Genomic DNA, 8,788 nt, shown 5'->3' on the forward strand with positions numbered 1-8,788 from the left:
TTCTCTGTACTAAGAAAAAGTAGTATAATACGGAATCTAGTAGTAGAATATTTTCATTATTGTGTATATTTTGTATTTGTATATTTTTGAAAACTAGCCTTCCAAAGAATAAAGAAAAAGCCCCCAGTATATTTTCCAAGGCACTGTATTTGTGTCTTTCAGAATGATCATTTAAAGAAACTTACATGCTCTCCTGAAACAAGTTTTTAAAAAATCTAAAGAATCTTGCCAAACTAGCTCCACTATATGAAGAAAAATCTATTTAATTGTTATAAGAAACACAACAGCTTTAAATCAACCACTAGGGGGAAAAACCTGCAGTACACACTGCAGTATGTTTCTCCGAAACTGAATATCCAGCTTTATTTGAACAAGATATGCTTCCCCTAATCCATTAGTCTCCAGGCCAAGCCATACCCTAGGGCTTAGAATAAGGTAAAAATCCTAGGTCACTATATGTTACCATCTCCTCTCGCACAGGCTAAAAATAAAGCATTAGAAGCATGTCCAATAGGATGGAGACCAAGACTGGTGTGAAAATTTGCCGTATTGACAAGGATGAGAGAAAAAGCCTGACTCTGTGCTCATTAGCTCCAAGTGAATCAAATCCTGCATCCTCAGTTTAACTAACACCTATAAACCCCATCAACATATATTTTTAAACTGAGAAATTCTATCCTTGCATATGCATTTTTAAATGAATCATATAAAAGTAAATTATGATATATAAGTTATCCTCACAGAAGAGAGGTCTCTCTTGGGCAAAAGGGGAAATCCAGGTGTTTATTTTTTAATGTTGTTGGTTCAAGGACACTGTTTTGGGGCTTTTTTTATTTGTATGACACTATACATTCATTTATAATCTAGTTGAGTGAACCATATTTATAATTCCTTTAAAATGCCTATTTTCATTTAGTATCATCCTTTCAAAGGACAAAACAAATATTTCTTCACTAATTTCTTCACATGTGCCGGTCACTCCCCATAAAAGCTTTAGATATTATTACACAGGGGTGGAGAAAAGGATTACTTCCCTGTACGAGGGCTGGGACCCCAAACATGCTACTTCAGTGCCCCCTAAAACCATGGAAGCAAAGAGCTAATGCTCTCCTAAGTGATAACTTTGCACCCCCCAGAAATATAAAGAGGCTCTAGAGAGCATGACCTGTACTAAGTTGCAGACTACCAGATACTGGAGGCATTCACATAAGAAGGTAAATACATATTACAGGGTGCAAAGACATTCCTCAAACTATTCAACTGTTTTCCTGACTTTATTTGTTTAATATGTGTTATATACCTATTATATTTCTACTGCAGAGATATGAAAACAACCTGGTGAATTCTGCCTGAATATTTACACTGTTTATAATTATCCTAGTAATCCCTTTCAAAATGTAAAGGAAAGACGATTCATGTAAGAGGTTAAAAACAGATTAAGATAAAACATCAACAGTGGCTGTTCTAGGGAACTTGCTTTTCATTACCTGAGCCATAAGGGGAATCAGCTGGAGCGATAGTTCTATAGAGGTGGTAAATTTTGAGGACGTTGGTCATTAATGAGTAGCAGCAAAACTAAATGTAAATAATATAGAATCTTGGCCTTATCCCCACTTTACCATTCATTCACTCATACAGTAGATACTTTTTCCAAGAAATTTCTAGGTTCTGTGGATGTAATAATGAAAAAGATTTCCATGTCTTGGAACTGATATTTTAATATGGTAGATATACAATAAGTAAATCATAAAGTTACTGTAAAGCCTCACACTGGCTCTTGCTATTATGCACAACGCTCAATATTTCTAAAAGAGTACTTAATGCCTATATTGTTAGTGCCACTCAGGATAAACTAATGATGAAAACCCAAAATGTTCAAGGCCATCTCTAATACTGCCCCGCCCGCCCCACCACACACACACCTGTGTAATAATATCTCCTACTGCTCACGCCCGAGTTCAATGAAGAAAGCAGTACCCAACACAAACTAAATTCCTGACTGGACATTATCTTTACTCACCAAAATTGATCTTCCCACCCATCCCTTGAGAGGAGTACCTAGTAATATAAAGTCCGTAAGTCAGATTTCTCCCTCCACTTAAATGCTATACACCTTGGGCTTGCACCTCTCTAGTAGCACTTATTTTGATTTGTATTTTCTTATATATTCATGTTCATAAAAATGCCCATCCTAGTCATTTGGCAACTTTTTGAGGGCAGGGACTGTTTCTAACTTTTCTTGGTATCTCAGGCTTTATTTGGCATACTATCTTAAACAGGTCTCAATTCATATTTCTTATGTTGAATTGTGTTATATTTGCTCTGTGCAATGGCAGAACATAAAATTCAATACCTGATTCAGGTACAAATCTGTTACAAAGGAATACATACAAGTTTATAAGTAGCCTAACATCAGTTTTAGAGTAATAATACTAAGAGTAAAGCCTCAGCCTCTGTAATTTCCAATGTAGTTCTGAAGTTTTGGGTCTTTCTGTCGGCTGACTAGTTTCTAACATAAACTCCCAGTCAGAACTCCCATGTTTTCAGAGCTTTTGTGCATTCCAGCTATAGTAACCTCAAATCTAGGGAATCTAGATTTATATATCTATGCATTCTATTTCCATATAATCACTTCAGCCAATATGTTATGTTCAAAATATAAGAATCAAACTTTTCCTCAGAATTTAAAAGCACAAACTAAGTGCACAACTGAATGAAACTTGGGAAATTTAAAATGTAACACTGAAACAATTCAAAGAATTAAAGTCTTTAAATTCAGATTTATTTTTTTAGCAATAGATGATCTTCACACTAAGTTATCTAGATAGAAATACTGTGTATGAAGGTGCGAAAATCTATCCATATGCAACACATGCATTTTTATAACTGTGCAATAATTCTGCATGTAAGTGACATATATATGTTATCGTCTACACATAGACAACACATGTTCACAGGGCATATCAGGCCATACAAAATGTACATACACAAGATACGTATTTTTCATCATTAGTATTTTCATAGCTACACAATATTTTTTCTAGCACACAGATATGAAAATTATTCATATTTTATAGGTGTGTTTATATCTACACCTATAGGTAGGTAAAAATGATTTAATATCTAGTCCACCGTAGTTAAACATACATTGTTTTCTATTATCTTTTTAAAAGTCATATCTGGTAAAACCACATGGAAATATGTGTTAGGTTTACTTCCTTTTTTTCTCTAACAAAGAAAACATAAAAGTATTTTGGTGCCATTATCATGTGTTCCTTTACACCATTAGTCAGATCATATTTCTATCAATAGACAATGTTCTGCAAAGCTTTTATTGTATCATGTTGGAAAATGAAAGATTGTGACCTCAAACCCCCATGATCCAGGTGAAAATGAAATGAGTGTATACATGTAGGCACAATTCAGGACACAGAACGTTTGGTACACAAAGAATGATGAGACGGGTTCCTACCCAGCACAATTCCAATTCAGTAGTTTCTCTCGCACGTACCAGCTCAGCTGCCCACGATCCATGCTGCTTTTAAATACTACAAAGCAATTTACACTCCAACTGCCGCCCGCTTAAGTTCTTCCTTTTGCGCTCAGAAATGGAAATACTTGGACAGTGAGTGATGCCCTGTTGCAGCTGCCTCCCCGAGTCCTTCAGCAACCCACCTCTGAGCCGCGCTGGGTTAAGCCCCTCCGCTCCAAGCTCATTCTCCCCACCAGCCGGCAACTGGTCGGCCGCTGGGCGGAGAGAACGGGCACCAGGGCGCCACCTGGAGGCGCCTCGAGGCAGCTGCACAAATTTAAAACAACTAGGTGGAACAAGAATGTCAGCAAATTCTTTGGTAAATAAGCATACTGTTTTATTTACACTTTCCTATGCATATTTTTTTAAAAGACAAACATGCAAGAAAGCCTATGAATGTTCTATTTCTTTCATACTTCACAATAAAGTAAAAACTGTGATTTCATTTATATATGAATAACGAGATGGCAAATTATTTTTGTTTCTTTTTGACTTATCTCAAAGAAAAATAATTAACACTGGATACTATCAGAAGTTTCTGGGATTTTGATATGTATCAAAAAGGCAGCATTCCAAAAGAAAAATCTATTCCTCTGAACTAACACAAATCAAGTGTGTTAAACATGCTCAGCTACTTTAAAAAATTACAAACCCTACCTCTGGAAATGTTTAGTGTGTTCCTTATCAGTGCATTACACTGACTTGAGTATGATAACAAGAAAAAACAGTTTCAGTTATTGTTCATTGATAAGGTGTTCATAGGACTTAAACATTTCAACACGGGGCGCCTGGGTGGCTCAGTTGTTAAGCATCTGCCTTCGGCTCCAGTCATGATCCCAGGGCCCTGGGATGGAGCCCGCATCGGGCTCCCTGCTCCGCGGGAAGCCTGCTTCTCCCTCTCCCACTCTCCCTGCTTGTGTTCCCTCTCTCGCTGTGTCTCTCTCTGTCAAATAAATAAATAAAATCTTAAAAAATAATAAAGTAAAAAATAAACATTTCAACAAAAGCTCCTTGAATTAATTTCCCTCTAAATATCTCCCTAAGCTTCTTTCCCTTAAAGAGGATAATTTGCATACCTGAATGAGATATAAGCTTAATTAATTAATTGAATAGAGCACTTAAAGCCTTATCTACTGTGATATGCATTTAGAAATGTGATTATTGAATGTTTCGTTATTCCCTACAGATCAAAATGAACGTGATTGCTATCCCCATCCCCCACTCTACCTCATTCCTACTTCGACCATGCAGAAAGATTTGGAATTTCACCTCTCCATGAAAATTAAAATTTGACTTTGAAACCATTTAATAAAAGACCATCTATAGTGATTGTATATTTTTCCAGACAATTGTGGACCGGAGGTTGATTATATTCTATATATCTAAATTCTTAATCACTTCAACTTCAAATCAGTGTTTGAGAATTTCTGGCAGGATAAACATAGAAAAAATATCTCATTAATATTTTATCTCAATTGTTTATTTTCATGTGTTTGATAAATAAATACATTAGCTTTTCAAACATATACGATTAAATATTTTCTAAAGAAAAGTAAGATTTTTCTTTTAAATAGGGATAGTATGTACCAAATATTCAAACTATAATTTTTGTGAGTTTGTAAAGTCTCTAAAAATTTATGTGGTGAAGGGATTAAAAAGAATGTTAACTTTTTATGTGTATGTCTCTATACCCTCAACTCCTAGCACTCTAGAATATGAAAACATATTAGTTAACTGACTCCTAAATTATATAACTTATATGCTGTACTGTGGTTGCATAGCACTTCTTAGAAAGGCAACATACTCAAATATACAGTTTAAGATTACAAGCAGAATAAATAGCATTTGGGAACTTACAAATAATAAGGTATTAAACACTGACCAAACACAGATATGTCCAACTTTTACAAAGTAAAATGTGATACATGAACATTTAGACGTAACAAACATATAAATCAGGGGATAATTTTTCCCACCATAAATGTTTTGACCTTACAAAATCATTCTTTAAGTAAAAACTCCCCACAATTTATAGAATGATTTTAATGAAAAATAAAATAACTATTTGCATGCATAACAAGAAAAGAGAGACTTTAATGAGAGGAGTAGCCATGTAAATTTCACAGCCAAAGACACTGTGTCTATGCTCATCAAAATAAAAAACTGAAAATGATAAGAGTTGATGCAACATGCAAAAGAGATGATTATGTGGCTAGGGCAGGAGGAAAAGCACAATGGCCATGCGTTGTTGCCTGAAAGAAAGTCTAAAGTTAGTCTTAAGACACTGAGATAAAAGAAAATATTAAAAAAAGAGTAAATCCCCCCAAAATATACTTGGAAATAAATAAGGAAGTAAAGTAAATTATTTCTATTTCCACAATTTCTATTTCTACAATCAAAGAAAGCAAAAAAGTCCATGTCAAAGTCCCACATGGGGCCTAAGGAACAAAAATAACATGGGGACTTTAAATATTTGCTTTTTACTGTAAACTAGGATAAAGGATATATGTTTATGTTCTATTGCTAGTTAGCAAATTACTACAATCTTAGTGGATTTAAACAAAGCACATTTATTATTTCACACTTCCTACAGGTCAACAGTTCAGGCATCGCTTAGGTAAGTCCTCTGCTCAGTGTCACAAGGCTACAGTCTAGGTAGCAATTGGGCTGTGTTCTTTTCTTTTTCTCTTTTTTTAAAAATATGAACCAGAAATGTTTATTGCAGAAATTTGGTAAAGGTTCCCATTGGGTGGCCCCTGTTCAAGTTGGACGGGGGCCCTCTATCTGGGGTTGGGCAGGTGAAGTAGAAAAGGGTAGAAGTAGTATGTCTCGGCCCAGGGCCTCAGAGCTGCAAGATGATGTTGGGAGCCAGGCTGCAGGTGAGGCCTATATCCTTTGGTTCCACATTCAGGTACTTCACTATGCCATCCTCTACCACTATGGAGAACCTCTTGAGCTGGTGATTTCCAAAGACAGACACAAATGAATCATCTAGTAACAAATCCATCTCCTTCCCAAAGGTCTCAGTGGAGTCAGCCAAGAGCCTAACCTTGCCTCCTGAGTTGTGAGCTGGTCCCCACACTTCAGTCACAAAAACATCAACACTCAGACATGCTACCACCTGGCCTTCAGAGCCTCAGCCTGCTCCACAAACACTGGCAAGTGGGTCTTGGAACAGGCCGGGGTAAAGGACCCAGGGATTCCAAACAATACCCCTTTCTTGCCCTCGAACTGCTCTGTCAGGTTCACCTTGTTCCCAGGCTTCCCTTCAAAAACCACCACTGAAGGGATGGCATCTCCCACCTTGACTGGGGCCATAGCTGAGGCAGCACTGCTGAAACTGAGACCCCACCAAGTGTCTACTCCCTGCTTTGTTGCCTGCACCCACCTGCTCCTGCAGCCACCCATGCTGCAGACTAATGGCTGCAGTCCAGACAAGAACTGAGTCTGCATGCTGCCCAGAAGGTGCAGTCCAGACAGCAGGATGCCCATCCCAAAGCAACTGGTCTATGTTCTTCTCTGGAGACTTGGTTGGGGAAGAATGTGTTTCCAAATTTAACCAGGTTGTTGGAAGAATTCATTTCCTCGGATTCTTCAAGACCACAAGGAGAATGTGTTTTCATTTTAGGGAGGACACTATTCTCTCTTTTAAGGATATTCACCTGATTAAGTCAAGCTGACCCAGAACAATCTCCCTTCCAATTAACTCAAAATCACTGATTTGGAACTCTAATTATATCTGCAGAATCCCATAATCTTTGCCATTTTCTCTGGATAAAAAAATGTCACAGGTTCCAACCATAGTAAACTGTGAAGATGAGATTACACAAGGTTGTGACACATTGGGGGGTCACCTTAGGGTGTGTCGACAACAGGATCTCTGTACAGGCACGTGGGATTTCTTGCTTACCATTCAAAAACATAAGTGGAACAGCCTGGTGAGAATAAGGGTACAGGGCATTTTGTTGCCTTTAGGATCAAGGAAGAGATATAGATATATTTATTTATTTTTTTAAAAATATTTTTTTAAAGATCATATTTATTTATTCATGAGAGACAGAGAGAGAGAGAGAGAGAGAGAGAGAGAAGCAGAGGGAGAAGCAGGCTTCCTGCTGAGCAGGGAGCCCGATGCGGGACTCGATCCCAGGACTCTGGGATCATGACCTGAGCCGAAGGCAGATGCTTAACCATCTGAGCCACCCAGGTGCCCCTATATAGATATATTTATTATAGAAGTTTTGTAGATGCATAGTTATATCTAACAAAGAAATATAGAAAAAAACAGAGAAGTCATTTTGTCTAGAAGGACATGGAGGCAGAAGTTTGATGCACTGAACTGAGGAGTGATGTCAGACTCGTGAGCAGGACTTGGGACAATGGAGAGCACAGGTGGCCATGTGGCAGCGGTGGCTTTATGTACTAGAAGTGTTTGTGTTGCCTGGCTGCCTGTCCACGGCCCCTCACACCTAATCATCCATGCTGTGAACTGGCTCAGTCTTATGAGACCAGGAACAGATATCTGACCAAAAAGAATACATCCAGAGACTGGCCAGAAACTTATGGTCTATGTGGTCTTACTGGAAAAAAAATAAGCCTGTCCAATTAAATTTTCAGGAATTTGAACTAAAGTGAAAGAGAGAAGTTGCCAGTGGGTGGAGAATATACTGCAGCTGAAAGGCCATGTAGCAATTATGAGCTGTGTGCTAGCCGATGCAGAGAAAGCAGCTTAGCAGAAGGAGGAAAAAATGGTGCAGACTCAAAAAGAAGTAGAGATTAGAGAGAACATTCATTCATTTAATTCCTCTAATACATTCGTATGGAGTTCCTATTATGCACGGGCCACTGTCCTAGGTGCCAGGAATACCGCAATGAATAAAACAAAGTGCCTGTTTTCATAAAACTTATTCCTATAGTGGGAGATAGATGGTAAAAATGCCCAAGCATATAAATTATATTTCATTAGGAGAGAAAACCATGGGAATAAAAATAAAGCAGGCCACGAAGTTTAAAAGTAATCGGGGTACTGTTACTTGGGATAGCATTGTCAGGGATGCATACTTGATGATGTCCTTTGACTAGAAACCTGAATGCAGTGAAAATGCCAGCCAGCCCTGCTGATAACTGTGGAAAGGGTATACTGGACACAGTGCACAGTAGATGCAAAGGCTCTGAAATAGGTGTGTGCTTGGTGAGCCAAAGGAATAGCAAGAGGGGGAATGCGCCTGCTATAGTGGGAGCAAGAAAGCAAGAGATAGG

General features: G+C 37.9%; 1 pseudogene; it reads right to left on the bottom strand.

Moving 5' to 3' along the window:
• Positions 1 to 6,374: 6,374 nt before the first annotated feature.
• LOC114208959 (peroxiredoxin-5, mitochondrial pseudogene) lies at positions 6,375 to 6,879 on the bottom strand (annotated as a pseudogene).
• Between the last annotated feature and the right edge of the window lie 1,909 nt (positions 6,880 to 8,788).

The sequence above is a fragment of the Eumetopias jubatus genome, unplaced genomic scaffold, assembly GCF_037043125.1.
Source record: "Eumetopias jubatus isolate StellerSeaLion01/CBP00866 unplaced genomic scaffold, mEumJub1_p1.0 scaffold_1, whole genome shotgun sequence".
Classification (NCBI taxonomy): Eukaryota; Metazoa; Chordata; class Mammalia; order Carnivora; family Otariidae; genus Eumetopias; species Eumetopias jubatus.